Raw genomic sequence first — 17,679 nt, 5'->3', positions numbered from 1 at the left:
TTCCTGAGGCTCCTCCTCTGCAAGAAAGTTGATGTGCCTTAGCACAGTGAAATCATTGCTCTAAAAGCCAGCCTGCTCATTAAATTATTCTGCTAGCTGTGTGTTCTCTCATTAAAAATGTATAAAGATCAGATAATTGCAGCACGTATTATTAACCTTGTTTTCCTTGTTTTCATGTACAGGTTCTGTTTTGCTGCCTAGACAAAGACCTGGAAATGGCAATTTTCTACAATAAACTACAATAAGCTAAACTATGATATGAAAAATTCCCCCAGCTTTCATTGAAGAGCACAAGGAATCACAGTGCAGTCAAAAACACTCATACTTTTATAACAGGGTAAAATACTGTAATCTTGTTGTATACTCCTACAAATCTATAACAGGCAGTCTTGGCCTTAGTTAAAGCTTCTGATAGGGAATTATTTAGATCAGCCAGTCTAATTCACGTAAATCTTCAAACATAGCTGCTATAAACTTCAGATTTCCAGGTTGACTCCTTAAAGCTAGGCAGCACTTCCAGACAACAACCCAGCTAAAAATCCAATTAGGGTAGCAGCACTTCTGAAACACACTGACCTATTTCTTTTTTTACTTGTTTTAATATGCATATACTCATGCTCTATTTCTAAAGAGAGCTATTTACACTGGAAATTAATACCCTTTGAAAACAAGTTACCATAAAATCCACCTATTTCACCCAAATAGAATCCATTCACGGGAGAAACAATGTTTCCCCGACTCCCCCAAGCAACACATACAGTATGCAGTATACTGCAGCAAACTCTTGAAACATTCAATAAAAGACAACAATCCTCCTACCTTGTTTAGCCCTGTCTATTCGACACATTCCCAATGTGAACAGGAACATCTGATATAAACAAACAGCCATATCTTTCCCATCGCATCATGGCAACTAATTCTCACACGAAACGATGAGCAGCCTGTAATGTTTTGGATTTTTTTCTCAGAAAGCCTTGTGACTTATCTGGGGATTTTTCCTCAGATGATGAAGCAAAGACACAGCCTAAACTCTGTTGCTGAAAGACTGCAGCCCTTCCTTCTCACAGAGCCCTCCCAGCATATGGCAGCCAATCACACCCAGCTTCGTCAGCCCTACTGCTCTTAAACTGATCCTAACGGGATGATTGACACAGCAACACAGCACTTCTAATGTGTAAAAACAATGCATCCATACCAATGAACCAGGAATTTCCCTCGCACAGAGAAGGAGTTTTACTGGCGAGGCAAAGCGAGAGCTCCATGGAATAACATGCGCAGCAAAACAAACAACTCCCTTTCCCTCCACTGCAACAGCAGCTTCACCATTTCTTGTACAAGGATTTTCAAAGCTTTTGCTTAATCGTAAACGTGTGCACAAACAACATTTCTAAAACTGCAAAACTGCAGTGGTGCTGTTTTGTTTGTAAAGGTGAGACATGCACCATAGTAAATCAAACCATCTATCTTTTATTTTAACATGCAGGCAAAACACACTGATTCAGGCAGGAATATTCTCATTTTAATACTGCATATTCTCATGTGCAGTGTCTGCATTTAACAGCAATACAACCATAACATCTTTTTCTATTATTTCAGACCAGTTGTTAGGGACTGCAGGTATGGGATGCTTCTCCATGAAAACACAATCTATATGATGGTGCTTTAATTCATATCCATGGCAGACAAATCCAATCAGCTGCATCTAAACTGAAGTCCATGCAATTAGCTTGCAACTGATGTTCATTTGTGTCAAGGTTCTGGCATAAGGACTACAATACCAGTTGCCATTTTCAAGTCAAGCTCTGGGCAGCTCGACACACTTGGTACACAAGGTCTGCTGTCAACCAGTTTTCCTATAAATTTCTAAAAGTTTTAAAACATGAGAACAAAGCAAAGATTATTAAACACGAGTTGCAATTAAGAAAAATACAAAAAGGAGCTTAAGCTGAAAGTCAATCTTTATCCAAAAAGGGATAAAGATTGCAGTGCAACAGTACTTTAGGCAGCAGTTTAGGCAATTCAAGCCATTACACAAAAAAATGTGTAAAATGTGTTTAAAATGCCACTAAAAGTTTAGAAATATGAATAGACAAGAGGAAAACAAAGCTCTCATTCACTAGCAGCTCTGTCCCAAGGCCCCATTGTTTCCTGTGGACTATTTTGCATATTATAAACACAGCTTCCCAAAAGTCCATTATTCCCTATCTAGCAAGCAGCAATTCTCCTTTGGGCTCCACCATCTCTCACACAATTTGTGAAAACCCTCCCCTTCCAGGCATGGCTGAAATGGGCTCCTGCCAAGAAGGCTCCTGCCAGCCAGCCCATACTTTCTGTTCAATCACCCCCCTCTATGCTTCTCAACTCTGCCCTATATTAAAAAAAAAAAACCACAACAAACTAATAGTTGATTCTGGTGGGTTTGAGAGACCCTGGGGACAAGGGTGGTAACTCCACCCATTATCAAGATGGCTTGGTGCATCTCGTCAAGATTTTCCACATTCTTTTGACTCTGCCAAACTTCAGTTGCCCTTGTTAAAAATTTTCCATGCTGGACATCTGCTGCAGGATTTATTGACTTTACTGCCAAAACACAGTTTGCCTATTTCTGAGATAACCTAGACAAAAACATGTTGCTCTGCTATCCTTGTAACTCACTGGGGAACTCTGGCTCCTCTGCCCATGTTGGGGCAGCCTTGAAATTTGGCAAAGTGCCGATCCCTTGCTTTTTTGATGTTGTTTTTGAGGGTGGTTTTTTAATATATCGAAGGTTTTTATATGTTTTGTCATGCATATGAAAATATTTTCTATTTGACAAAGCTTCAAAACCTGCTAATATTCAGCTGACTTACAGCATCTTTTTAATTTTTGTTTCTGATCCCTGCAGTGCAAATCTCAGAAGGCGTTCTGCAGTAAGCGTCCGATTCCTTCAGCCATCCGTCCATATGTGGCTGGAACGGCACCAGCCCCACAGTGCGACTGAGCATGTAATGGGCTCAAGTTACAGGAGATTAGCCGGATTTCCCCTGTAACTGCTGCTCCCATCTGCCAGAGACCAGACATTGGAGCTGACAGCAGGAAGACAAGCTCGCCTGTTGCTCTCATGACCCTTCGGCTGGTGGCCCACGGACGTGCGTGAGACAAGCCCTTCAGAGCGCCCTGCACAGGGGGTGTCAGAAAGGCCAGGTGGGCCAAAACATGGCATGAGGCTGGGCAGAACAAAGACAGAGTGACGAGTGAGAAAGGGAGGAAGAGATGCAGGAGGCACAGTCTGGCTGGACTAGTCGAGCAGGTTGCAACACAGAAGAGGATGGTGCCCCTGCCAGACAAGGGAGAGTAAGCAGCACAGGCAGCCCCAGTCAGCAGGAGCCAGCCGCCCTCTCCATGGACCAACACGCACCGAGAGCTTCTCTGGCCCATTAGTTCGCTCCAAAAGAGGGGGCAACTTGGAAGTTCCTTTGACCCTTCCCTGCCACAAACCCAAGGCAAGTCACTAACACAACCCCGAAAAGGCACGGGCTCAGCACTGCCTGCACAACCCAATTTCAAGTGCCACTGCTTCACAGTGCACACACTGGTCTTCAGCCACTGCAGAGATTTAACTGCAGTCAAATGGGGCTGGGGTGCTTCCAGACAGCACCCCTAGGACTCCTGAAACACAAACACAAAACCAGCAGCCCCACACCCACCCAGATCCTCAAGTGGGTTATTATGTTATAGATTCTCCCATGACAAAGCATCAGAAGACCCCCAGCTCAATTGGGTGCGCTGAAAAATATATCACATACCATTTGTGAACCCTTAGCTAAGAACCATCAAAAAGTTCAAGTGAAAATATATGCTCTCTCTCAAAAATGGCACCTGAGTAGTACCATAGTAAGGCATGACTTCATGGACCAAAAAAAAAAAAAAAAAAAAAAAAAATTAAAAATAATTACTCTGTTCATTGAGGAGTGAGTAGTTCTCAAATGGAAATGTGCCACGCGCCCATTCATTTTTCACATCAGTTACAAAGAAAAGGGCCAGAATTTCAAATTTCAGTCTGATTTATACAACTATATTATATATTTAATTGGAAAACAACATCATCCTAGAGAAGCTGAGAAATTCAGATGTCAAACTCAACAAAGAATAACAAAGGTAAATTCCCAACACAGAAAATGCCATCTGCTCTGCCTGATATGCTCATGTAATTAATGAATCAAGGGGAAAATGCTTCTATTAGTGACTATTACACATAATTTTCTGAATGGTCTTACTACAAACTTTTCAAGAAAAGTGGACTATTTTGGAAGTAATAAAGAGGAGGAGAACCGAAAAATGCAGAAGCCACACAGTTATTTTTCCTTCCTTACTCTTGAATCACAGCAATTAGGTCTAATTCCAGAAACAACAAAATTTGTCAATTTAAAGGAAGTTTTGCAAGAAGGATGGAACATATGTAACACCAGAACCAAAGTCACCGAGCAATTTATGTGATATTCAGTTGCAGCAGATTGATGATTTTGAGCCGTGCCTAGATGACCTATGGCAACAGTGACATTTTGGTAAGTTTGGCAATGACAAAAAGAACTGCAAAACTATTTCCTGTGTCAGTAATCTACTCTTTCCTTAGTAACTTCCCACAACTGTTACTACAAGTGAAATTCAGCTTGGGTAGCTATGGTCTGAATGACAACATAAAGAAAAGTCAAAGCAGCTGCCAAGATTTTAAAACTAGGCACTCATGCATAATACCACTGATGCCAGCTTTTGCAAAATACCTCAATCTCTGTATTGGGGCTGAAGGGATGATGGAAATCATTAAGTTAAAATTTTAAAGAATAATATCAAAATTCCAAGTTACTAACTGGAAACAGGTTCTGAAAGGACAGATCTAATCTTTGTTTCAAAAACAGGCATATCACAAGAACTTTAGGTTTGACTTTTCAACTGTTTTAACTTCCTACCTCCCAGACATCCCAACATCTCCCTAACCTAGGAAAATTTGAGATTTTCTGTGCACGGAAAGGAGAACAGACTATTCTATTTTCATCATATATATGCTAAGAGAAACATAAAATGGAAACACTCCACAGAAGCAAGCATATATTCAAGTTACATGTTAGGAATCAATCTTACCAAAATTAAGGTGGCTCCTGGAGGCTTTCCAAATGCTCTCTCCTTCCGCAGCTTGCACAAGGAGTTTAAGCCGTGTCTAAATTGTGAGATCCAGACACATGGGTTCAGGGACACATCCAGTCTGCATCCTGACTTTATTTTAGGGTTACACCAATTCCCCACTGGGATGAAAACGAAGTGTGTGTGCACCATTCCTTTAGCGGGTGGTTCCAGTTGGGAAGGGTTATGAAGGCAGCAGCCAGAGGAGAATTGCAGTTCCCTCCAACCAGGCTTTTGTAGCTGAATGTTTAGGACACATACACCAGGTGCCATGGAGAGCTGAGCTGCCTCAGGATTGTAGCCTTATGCACTTAGCTTGAAATACATTTGACCAAATATAAACAACCACATTTCACTGAGTCACTCTACTCCCCCTCTCTCTTTATAGTCACTGAAGAGAAATAGGCATTTGTGGGCTGTGATTCATCCTATCCCAAAGTAGCTATTCTAAGAGATTCCATCATATCCTAAAAGCATCTGTGTTTCTGTATTGGTTACCTGAGATGGTCACTCTTAGGCTTCTTCTATCACGTCCTTCATTAAACATGTAGGAGATGAAATCTTACTACAGAAGAAGCCTTATTATGAACATAAATATTTAGATATTTCAGTTACATACACTGGACACCACTTTGGATTTTCTAATTCAGTTCAAATAACTAAAGACATTAGCATGGAGCTAAAGGACACCTGTATTTTGACAATGTACAGTTATAGCTTTGGTGTAAATCCTCAGCTTGCCATAAGCATGTTCCAGCTATGTTGCTATATAAGCTACATAAGCTTGTTCTCTAAGCTATGCTGAACATGTTCCAGTTTTTTTTTTTTCCCCTGACTGAACAGCAATCTTTGCACTCCCTCACGCTTTCCTCCTCTGAACAACTGACTGACACCAAATTAACCTAAGAAGAGTTGAACTGGGATTCTCCTCTTGATTTTCTTTTTCATTTTGGAGGGGGACATTTTTGGAGAGAGGGAAGGTTGGTAAAATAACCATTATCTTGCTGACTCTTTAAGGCAGATACTATAAACTGGCAAAATAATAAGCACAGTAAAATACATCAGCAAGCCACCTACATTGCCTTACTCTTAGAACACTGACTTATGCAAAAGTTTTTTCAGGAAAGTGATTCTGCTTTTCTTCTTGACAGCTGAATAAAAAGCCATTTTCAGTTTGCTCATCTGAAATACCAGAATCACAGAAGTATTAAAACATTAAAATTGAAAATTTGATCATCCAAACCCAGATATCTAGTTTCTTCTAGATGCCCTAGGGAATTTCTGTTGGCCTTCAGCGGCCATTGCTGGAAGGACTGAGTTACTGGTATGTCTTATGTTTGCCAGCCCCACACAGATGTCCCAGATACAAAATTGTATAGTGCCATTTTAGATGCCACATATTTAGATACCTGTACCCATCCAAAAAGGCAACCATTTCCTCAGAAATATTCCTATCAGAACAGATCTTCCCAAATCTTCCAGCAGAATGTAAAAGGACTATATACAAAACAGAAACCCTTTATCATTCAGCTGCTAAGCACTATCCAGGATACGCTTTATCAATCACAAGGAATCACAGTGTAAAAGCACAAGCACTGTTTAAGCTAGAAACATGTATCATAAATTCAAGATCAATCTCTCTCTGATAAATGACTTCATGCCCCCCTAGTTCATATAACCACAGCCAGGGACCTACCTGATGGAAACCTCCCGAGCCTTCAACTTTGGCTGAAATGAACACAAAATCCTCAAGCCTTCATAAAAATGTATTTCAAATCCATGTGGCTAAGAAGAATACTTCCCAAATGTGTCAAATTAAAAAGAAAGCAAGTGTTGTACCTTTAAGTTTTAATACCCAATTGGAAACAATGCAAAGGTGTAATCACTACCCCTGAAGCCTAGATCATCTTTAGTGAGACCTCCATGTACTGGGAAGTTCTTCCACTGCTGATAAAAACATGCTCCTTCCTCCTCAGACCCCTCCATGACTAATTTCCTCCACACCCATTGTTCTGGCCTCAGATTTGGAGTAGTTCCTTTTCAAACCCACAACAGGAGGAAACCATTTGATAAATCACCTTTTCATAAAGCTTACTAACCTCAGCCACAAAGTCACGTGGGCATAGGGAAATCCTCTTGTGTTTCAAGGAATATAGTGGAGGATGCATTTACTAAACCTCTGCCCCTTATCTTGGCGATTTCCAACCTACTGGGAAGACAACGGAGCAAGATTTGTCTTCCAAGAAGTTCCTCAATTACCAAAATTAACACTTAATGTAACTATATGAGAGATGTATTCTGAGCAAGTTTTCTGCATGCAAACCCAGTATTTTTAAAATCTATGAGGATTCAGTTATCAGCCTCAAATATATTCGAACTCCTGCATATAATTCAAGCAATGGCTCCAAATAATACATCTTTAAATGAGTGATGTAATAAGAACTCTCTAATTATCCTTTAAATCAAAAGCTCTATTTTATTAATCCATTATAAACCCAAAGGGAAAAATGTCACGGAAACCAAGCTACATTTTGAATTTTCCCATCTTCAATTAGCAAAACAGCAATAATTCAACTTTCTAATTCTTTAAAATTACCCTATTGTTTTTGCACGCTTCTGCAATACAAGTGCAAAACAACCATGCTGCCTCCCATTTCCCTACAAGCTGCCTCTTAACAGCCTGAGTCTGGAGGGTAGAGGCTCAGGAGCATATAGCAGTCAGCAAGCAATCTCCACTGTAAGCAGAGAAAACAGGCTCCAGGAAACTTCGCAGAAAATGAAAGCCAATTGGATAATTTTTGTTTTTTAAAATCAGTAAGAGCAGCATTCAATCCCTCACCTTTTTACAGCAATTAATAACCCACACATGTAAGAGCAGAGGACTCTATATAATTAAAAAAGCATTACTTTGGCAAGAAGAGAGGGCCTGGAGTATGTAAGTGCAGGGTTTTATGTCTTTCTGTGAAGTATGGATGACAGGTAGGAGAAAGCTATGCCAAGTGAACTGCTGGCAAGCAACTAGTCTTTTGGTTAACAGGCAGCTCTGTTTTGTGAAGTCTATGAGTTTGTGTTCACTTACACAAGCTTTTCTTTAAACATTAGACTTAGATGCATTCAGTCATGAGTTTTGCACCAAATTTCCATTTGCACCTCAAAAGAGGCTGCTTTGTTTCAGCTTGTTTTCTGATTACTGTAAAGTGTCAGGAGCACTTTGTTGTATAATGCTTTTAAACATTACATGTGGATCTTTGCCTAATTACTCTGCCACAAAATACTATATACATGAACATGAACCTTCAATTTTTCCCAAATGTCATGTAACAGAAACCAAGAAATAAGTAGCTGTAAGCACAAAGAGAAACAAGAATTGTTTTCACACAGAAAAAAATAAGCAAACAAGTATGAGTAATGCAAGGCAAGAAACAAGGTCCTCTAGCAGAAGCACTGTGTGGGATAAAATGGCATCCAACAGCATGACCTCTGAAAACAGCATGTTTCAAGTAGCACATGTCAGTATTTAATCCCACTACTAGAAAAATGAAGCAAATTACAGAAAAAAAGGCCTCAAAAATCAAAATGCATACAGGACTTCATTCACCAGAGATCCAAATATGGAACGGAGAGTTTATTTGTAGGGAAATGTCTGTAAGGGGACAGCATCCAGCTTCCTAACACAACTACTTCACCAATTCTGTATTTTCTCCATCTCTCCTCTTCCTCTCTCAAAAATGAAGTGTTATAAACTGACAAAACTAGTCATTTGGCTGTTCCCCCTCATATCAGTTCTAACAAGGATAAAATACGACCACTAGTACATTTCAGGAGAGCCAAATAAGATCAGAAGATATCCTGTCTACTATCTTTGGCTTACTTAAAGGTAATACTACTAAGCAAAAGGGAATGCAGGGAAAAAGTACAAGATGAAGATTACATAGGTCTTTTGCTGTGGGGTATATAATCTTATGAACTTAAAGTCTTAAGTCTTTAACTTAAACTAAATTTCACTGCAGACCACCTGCCCTTTAGACAACTGCAATGCCACCTCATCCCCCAAAGCTACCTTCAGCAAGACCCATGAGGAGAGGTTTGCCTGTTTGGGCAGGATTGTATTTAACCTTCAAAGCATTCTGTCCCTTCCTTCAGACAGAGGTAAGAACAAAAGAAACCAGTTGACAAAATATTCTGCTGGTCCTCAGGAATTTTCCTAGAAACTTTGATTGTAAGAAACCTAAGGGGGTATCTTACCTAGTCCAGCTTCTGTCCCAAAAGAAAACTATAATTGAGAGCAGACTGGGTCAGCATGGCTTTGCCTTGATGAGTCCTGAGAAGCTCACAGAGCAGATACTTGCTCTTCTGGATGACCTGCTGGTGTGCTGCACTACTCTCCTGGTAAAAAGATTTTCCCAACATTCAACCGGAATCTCCAAAGAAACAACTGGCTGTCACTCTCTCTTGGTGTCACTTGGCACTACTAAGTCGAGTTTGGTCCTACTATTTTCATAATCATCCTCCAATAGCTGTAACAGCTACTAGGCTGTACCTTGCCTACTTTTCATTTAAGCAAATAAACCCAGCTCCCTCAACCTAGACTCCTTCCTATAACAGTAACTTTTCACTGGAACTAGACATGGCAATAGGACTTCATCTGAGCTACGAGTACTGCCTTGACAAAAGCCCGTGACCATGTGCTCAGTTAACACTGGATGAAGTAGAAAGACTTCTAGTTTTCTCTTCCCTTTACTACTGGCTGCATATACAAGGGACTACCACTCAGATGTTTTGCATTTGCTTCTTTTGATTCCTCTTTGTACTGCTGACAGAAGGGATATGTTAAAAGCTCTGCATCCTGTACTGAAATATCCACAGAATTTCAGACCTTTCTATTTCAGTACTCTCAGATATTTTGCTTATTGAATGCACTTCTATTTTACAAAGGTTCCTAATATCAAGCTACTTAACAATAAAAATGAAGTGACCAGTGCTTATTTTCTACAGGAGTTCTTTATAGGTCCTTTAAAAACCTGCAAATTTTATCCAGCTGTTTCCAATTATGGCCATCTCCAAAGAGCTCTTTTTGAGACAATGAAACTTCAAGAGTACTAGCAGCTCAAAAACCAAACAAACAAACAAAAACCAACACCAAAACCACCAAAAAACCCCAAACAAATAAAAAATCAACAACAACAACAACAACAAAAAAAGTCAAACCAAAAAATTTAACCTTTATGGATATCCATTCGTTCTGCTTCCTTTTTCAGTCTATTTTGCAGAAATCAACAAATAACTGAGAACCTGCTGACAAAAATCTTGCTGGAGTAAGCAAACTGGAACTACAGCGCTTTCAATTATTCCTCCTATTTAGAAAATTCATTATCTCAATCCTAAAAGCCTTCTGCACAGTTCTGCACTAATAACGTTTTCCCCCACCCCAGTTTGTTTCCAGCAGCAGAGTCCACCAGGGACTCAGCAGCAGTAGGGACCAGCTCTAGCAGATTAGGAACTGCTCTTAGTACATAAAAAAACCCACTTCAGCCATCTTTGAAATTTGTATTTTAAGACTCGCTTTCTTCTTGTATAGAATGGTGTAAGCTTTCCAGGAAGCAAGAACAGTGCAGTAATCCTCCTGTCAGCCCCAGGGCCATCACCACAGTTCAGAGGACCAAACCTTTCTGCTGCTTTGTGAGGTAGGAGTATTGAGATCCACCCAGCTCTGGCCTCCAGTTATTGCCACACCATTAGTCAAGTGGCCTCTTTACAGCTCAGGAAGCAGACAGATTTTTCTTTTCCCTTCCTCTAACTCACAACAGCAAGGACAGGTTATTTTAAAATAAAAAATTACTGCCTGAAACCACCAACACCATCTTCTGATGGAATGTGCCTTAATGTTAACATTACCCTGCCCTTATCCTTCCTGTCCAAACTCACCACAGCTCCCACAGGAGGCATATCCAGGTCTAACCACTCCTGGGATTCAACAGCTTGTTCCTACAAGACAATTCACATGCCTCTCTTGTGGGACCTAGCAATCCAAATGACCTGGCACACTTCATCTGCCATGGTATAAACAGGGCTGGGTTTTCCAAGGAATTAGAGGGAAAGAACCAGAGAAATCAGATACTTTCTGGCTTTCTGGTAGCTGCAAGTAGCAGAAGAAATACACTCCACTACAAACAGGAAGCAAAGAGCATAAAACATTATGAAATTAAGTGAATGAATTGAGTAATGTAAGACCTACCTCTAACTGCCAACAGGTAATACACAATCCCGAGAGTGAAATATATGATATACATTGCATCACCCAAAGCTCTCTAGATGAGATATAAATCCCATATCTTTTTTCCCTGCTCCTCACAACAGTGTCCAAGACAAGCAGACACCAAGAACCACTCTGTTCACTTGCTTCTGTAAATGTGAAATCCAAGGTGCTTATAGTAAAGTTATCTTTATTAGATTTCATTAACCTGAAAAGCCAAAGCTAAAATTAATTCACTCAAAGATTACAATAAAGAAAACAGCTTTAGGAAGGCTAGCACTAATATCTTGCAATGGAAGGTAACAGAATGTCCCAGAATTATGAAGCTTGAGAATTTCAGCAGACACTTTGACACAAGGTTGAACATGATAAAATCCCCAAACTTTATCACCTTGTGTTTTTTAAGAAAAGCCAGTTCTTCGTAGTTCCCTTGGCACCTTCACATATCACACCTTTACCAACCTGCAAAGCTGATAATATTCTTGACCTAACACTTAACAGAGAAGTTGAACGTTATCGATATCACAACACTACTGCAGTTATGGAAAGAGCATTGCCTCATTCAGGCAAGTGAAAACACGGCCAGCTTCCCAGAAACCAGAGAAAGCTTCAGCAGAGTAAGGACTGACGATCATGCAGATCTCATCAACAGCAGCAGGGCAAGGGCCTGAGGGCTCAGGCACCCACACATCAGCAATGATCAAAAGCACAACCAACTCCTGACAAGCACTGCTCCAGTAACATACCCAAAAATCATCCTGATGTTATCAGTACCTCACCATATGCATAGGACAGAAACTCTCAAATGGAGAAATGGCCAATAAACGCTAAAATAACTAATGCATCAAAGCCTGTGCTAAGCTTTCCAGGCTCAAGGCCTGTGACATCCATACACACATACTGCACAGAAAGGAAACACTCCCCTTTGTGAAAACCTTGTGCACACTTGGAAAGCCCTCTCAGGAAACAAAACAGCGTCTCGCCCATATCCACCAACAGCCAGCTTACACGGCTCAAGCCAACCACATTTAGGCCTTGCCTAATCTTAAAACAGGACGTCTTTTTTTTCCTCTGAGAACTGCGAATTCAACCATACTCCTTCCAGTCTGAAATCATGGACAAAATGCTTGGAAGTCTTCTTCCTCCTTGAAAATGTAACAGTCCTACCACAGCTGAGGAAACTCATTGTGGATATACTATCCTGAACAACCACTGCTTAGTCCCAAACCTCCTGTTCCTGAAAAAGATAAGCAACAAAACTATTGGCTCACTTCAGTAAGCCTAATGGTGCAGACCAGGGACATCAAACTAAAGAAAGGACATGGATCTTCCTATATTTCAAATTATCTGTTTTCAGAGGAGGTATGGGCTGATATAAACTCAACCTCATAGACCTCCTTTTTGATACTATCAGGCATGAAATATTTCTCTCTCACCAGGGGGGATACCTCAGAAGAGCCCACAAAAATATTATTAATAGCCTGGGTCCTTCCTGGATAAACTAGGGGCAATGGAGACAAGGCAGCAGCAGAAAGCTGCTTCCACATCACTTGCTCCTTCCCCTGTAGAGACCTACAAAGCTCAATTCCCTATACACTACTTCTTAACATCACTGTCAAACCACCAGGTGAATTAGCCAGCAACAGTCTCAAATTCTGCCAATGTGAAAATACAACAGACCTATTTAACCTTCAGCACAAACAACTGCAGCACCATCCAAACAAGAAAGAATAGCTGAAGTTAAACCTAAACCCGGAATTCAGTGGAGAGCAGAGGAAAGCCTTGTTAAGAGTTTGCAGTCACAGCCAGACCCTAGGTTTGTTGCTTTAAGATACACGATCCCAGCTGGTCATAGGTCAGAAGTATTTCTGGACTTTACACTGACATTATACTTTCATACTGAAACACTACTCAATAACAGCGTTGCTGTCTCAGCTCTATCTAGGCAAAGAGTCATCTGTGTCTCCAGTGCACTCTGGGCAGTCCATGAAGCCTCCCAATCTAAGAAATCTGATTACTCCAGAACATGTTATGTCCTTCCCCAGTAACACAACATCATACCATCTTGCAGACTGCATCCTCACAGTGCTCAAACACTTACCCGCTATCTTACAGCTCCCTGTGGCCCCAGCCCTGAGCAGCAGCAGAGCTATCTTGGGCTCTGCAGAGGAACAGCCCCCGACAGTCATCACTGCCATCAGCCACCCAACATGAGCTCAACATGTTAGCATGCAGCTGCAAGGCAAGATAAACTGTTGAGTTCTTCAGCACATCAAGATTCTTGAAGAGGTCTACTCTTTCTTCATACCTGTAGTTGATCAAGTAATATATTTTTATTCTGAACCTAGCTGAGTGTTTTGATACTGTGTTTCTCTAAAGCCCTAAGCCAATCGATTGTGTCAAAGCAGTTACCACAAATAATCCAACCACGATGATCAAGACAGCAAAATGCACAGGAAAGAAAGTATCAGCAGTAGAAAAGAAAGAGATTGTTTTTGTTTTTAGAAGTTTATTCACGAGAAATGAGTGACTTGAAACTGAAAAGCATTTTTGATTAACACTCTGCCTTGACTTTCATTTCAATGACATTTTAATGAACACTTTCTAAGTAGCTCTACTTGCAAATGAACGTGGGAGAATATTGAAGAAAGGTAATGGGAGGGGAAAAAAATAATCCATCAGTCATTTTATTTCTTAGATGCCTCTGAGAAAATAAATAATAATTCATCAGGGGAAAAGTGATCCAGCAAAGATTCGACTGTTAAAAGACATCTGGAAAGGAATAATAAGTAGACTGGAAGTGTCTGAATTACAATAGAGGGCTATGAAGAAAGATACAGTGTGATCTGGAAGCCAATTAGGTGACTCTGTAATTCTTCAAAGATGAACGCAGTGTATTCACATCTGTCCTGAGTACTTCAGCAACAGAGAGCTAACAATAAACTGTCAGAAAAAAAAATTATAGAAGAGCAGTAAATTTGATTGTAGGACTGGCTGGAGCCATGAGAAGTGAGATTTCTATCCTGGTAACTGACAGCATCAAAATACCTTCTTTGATAACAAGTTCAATGTGATTCATAGTTCTTTATTTCTATTTTTATTGCCAGATTCAACAAAATTCAGAAACATTCAAGTAGAACTGTAGTAAGACCTGTGAGGGCCTATTAAAAGGGGAGTGTGGAGTGAAGGCAATATAAACAAGAAAACCGTTCATTCACCTAGCATTGCATGACTTTCAGTGAGAACATGCCAAATCTAAATAAATTAGGCTATATAATTCTACTTGGCAGCATAAGGAGCAAAATAATCGTGTAGTGTTGCTGAGATTCCAAGAGCTACCCAGATGATGCAAAAAATCTAACACCATCAGTGAGCAATGGGAATACCAATTTAATACACTTTTTCTTTCTTCCTGCCATAAATCAGGACAAAAAGTTAACAGAACTTTTTCCAGTGTCTTGTAAACAAGCTTTTAACCCAAGGAAAAGCAAGACTAAGAAGGTTCCCCAAATGGCAGTCACATGCCATTGGTGGCAGGATTCATGTACTACTTTCGCTATGGTAGGTATTGCCACAGTTTAGGAACTCCTAGGTTAGGAGAAAAAGCATTTAGTACTGCACAGTACAATTCTAGAGACTGCAACCAGCAGAGAAACTGCAGAGCATCTGGAGTATAAGAGATGAAAATTTCACCCACCAAGTGTTAGCAGCAAGTAGACTTTATTTTTAATCTTCTTATGACAACTGTTATTCTATAAAAGCCAAATTTAAGCAAATGATGCTCAGATGAAGATTTCAGCATCACAATCCCAAACATACCAATTCCAAAGATTAGAGATTTTGGCAGGGTTGCTGTTAACTAAACCCAGGCCATTTCTTCAGAGAAAGGGCCATAAATAATAGAGGAGCTAAGTTTCAGAGGAGAAGGCATGTTGAAGCGACCCATGTTATATCATCCACCCACCTATCTGCACAATGCAGATAGGTACCACTCCTGTGGTGACGGCAGCAAAACCACAGCAGAACAGCCCATCTCTTCAGCTGCAGGAAAAGAGGCACTGTCCCGGGTTACCTTGCACGGACAGACAGACAGACCCCCACACTGTACAAATCACCAGGGTGGTTCACTGCTATTCCAAATTTCACTGATGTGTAAATAAGCCATACCATATGCCTGCAACACTGACAAGTGCCGAAAACTGGCGTGCCCCAACTGGGAGCTCCAGCCTGTGGCAGAAGTGCTGCTGCTATGATCTCCAGTGAGCAACACCGGAGCTGGCACCCCACCACCACCTTGTCACTGCAGAAAGAAACTGCAAGGCTGGCTCCACCCAGGGGTTCATGCAACCTCTAAAAGCATGAGGTTGACACTGCACAAAAGGGCCTTGTCCACAGTGGGAAAAACTACATCCCTTCCAGCAGCAGTATCAACTGCACTCGACAAATGCAAATAATATCGGTGCCAAATACAAGCTACAAATCGACATAACTGATGGTGGAGCAACTATTTTTTTTAACTTTAAATATACTCAGAAACTGTATGAAAGACGCTTTCCACTAGTCCTTGAGAGTAACTTTAGAGCATTTCCCAGAAGAGCTGAAATATGTATTTGGCCCTAAATCTTACCGCAGGTACCTTTTTCATTTGCATAGTGTGGTACGTGCACACACGAAGGGAAAATAGAGGACAGATGGCTAAATCTATGCATATTTACCAAGGTACGAATACCACATTAAAATCATAAGCACTAGGCCAAGTCACATGTTTAAAATTAATTACACTTCCGCTACTACCTACAAGTCCACACTGCTTTAAAAACCTACAAGTCTGAACAAGATACGTCAGTGTGACACGATCACTTAAGTATATTAATCCCACATGGATATCCTCTGCAGCTGAATTAAAGGCACACAAGTTATTCCTTGCTACTGCTCAAATATACATTCGGCCACATTACTGCTGTTTCCCTCTCAGCAGAAATGTAAATGTGCCCGAAAGAAAAAGAAAACAAAACATCTGGAAACAGAAGCCTATAGGCAATGTTCTCATAGTTCAAAAAATACGTGTGCATATTCTGCATATACGCAGACAAACACATAGGTACGAACAAGGAATAAATATATAGGGATTCCACACAAAACCAGGAGCAAGAAAAACATTTCATTTCGGACAGTTTTTCCCCCTCTGCCACACTCACCTTCACGGGTGTCCCCCCAGGAACCTGCCCAGCGCTATTCCCCGCCGGCCGCAGCGAGTCCCCGGCGCAGGGATGAAGCGGGCGGGCATGGAGCGGGGAGGCAGGATTTGGAGGAAGCCGCTGGGGCGGCCACGGCCTCACGGGGCCCTTTCCCTTTCCCTTCCAGAAGTAACACAAAGTTATGACTCCCGCTCGCCGCTCTCCCCGCTCGCACGCCGTGCCAAATGCTGAGTTAACAAAACCATAAATCACCGCTGAACCAGACGCGACGGCCAGGCAGCAGCGCCCGCCGCCTCCCGCCCCGTCCCACGCCGCGGCGGCTTCCCCAGGGAAGCGAAGGGGAGGCGAGCGGCGGGGGCGGCGGGCACCCGAACGGGCGCGGGGCTCGGGCCGCCTTCCCGCGCCCTTGGCGGCGGCAGCGGGAGGGACCGCGGTCCAGGTGCGGCGGGACGGGCAGCGGCGGCAGCTCCCCGCGCAGGGAAGCGCCGCGGGCCGCCGCGGCCGCCAGGCTGCCCCGGGGGCGGCGGCACCGCTGCCACGGCTCCTCCGCGGGCCGCCGGGCAAGCCCGAGCCCCGCCGCGTCCCCGCGCGGCCCGGCCCCGCGGCGAGAGGACGCGGGCTGGCCCCACGCCGCGGCCCCGCGGCCGCCCCGGAGCGGGGGTGGGCTGGCGGCGGCGCGGGCGGCTGCCTTACCTCGGAGCGGAGCGCGGAGCGGGGGTACACCCGCTTCTCCCAGCCAGGCGGAGGCGGCTCAGCGCAGCAGCGGCTTGTCACCTCTCCCGCCGCGACCGCGACGGCGGCGGCTCCTCGCGTAGGGGCGGTCCGGCCCCTCCCTGCCGGGGCCGAGCGCCGCTCGCACCGCCCCGGGGCCGGGCCCGCCCGCCGCAGCCCGCGCCGTCCGGCCGCCGGGGCCGGGAACGGGGAACAGGGCAGCGGCGGCGCGGGGCCGGGCTCCGGCCGCGGGGATTTGCCTCGAGGACGGGCCCGAGCCTTTCCTCCGCAACACAACGGGGGCAGCGGCGGGCGGGCGCTGCTGCAGAGCGGCCAAAATCCTGGGTTTGCGTCGTGTTG

At 42.9% G+C, this 17,679-nt stretch overlaps 1 protein-coding gene across 8 annotated transcripts in view; it reads right to left on the bottom strand.

Moving 5' to 3' along the window:
* The window catches only part of MBNL2 (muscleblind like splicing regulator 2), a 107,454-nt gene extending 90,028 nt beyond the window's left edge, over nucleotides 1–17,426 (bottom strand). For 6 of the 8 annotated variants that reach the window (XM_066313455.1, XM_066313458.1, XM_066313452.1 and 3 more), the window contains exon 1: nucleotides 17,302–17,410. The gene's annotated coding sequence lies outside the window, so the exon portion shown is untranslated. Of the gene's footprint in view, nucleotides 1–819; nucleotides 1,045–17,301 lie in introns of those variants that run through there. The other 2 variants (XM_066313460.1, XM_066313454.1) reach the window with 2 other exon arrangements.
* Nucleotides 17,427–17,679: the final 253 nt, after the last annotated feature.

Source organism: Sylvia atricapilla, chromosome 2, assembly GCF_009819655.1.
Source record: "Sylvia atricapilla isolate bSylAtr1 chromosome 2, bSylAtr1.pri, whole genome shotgun sequence".
Taxonomy (NCBI): Eukaryota; Metazoa; Chordata; class Aves; order Passeriformes; family Sylviidae; genus Sylvia; species Sylvia atricapilla.
The sequence above is the reverse complement of the archived record's forward strand: the minus strand, read 5'-3'. Positions and strand labels throughout refer to the sequence as shown.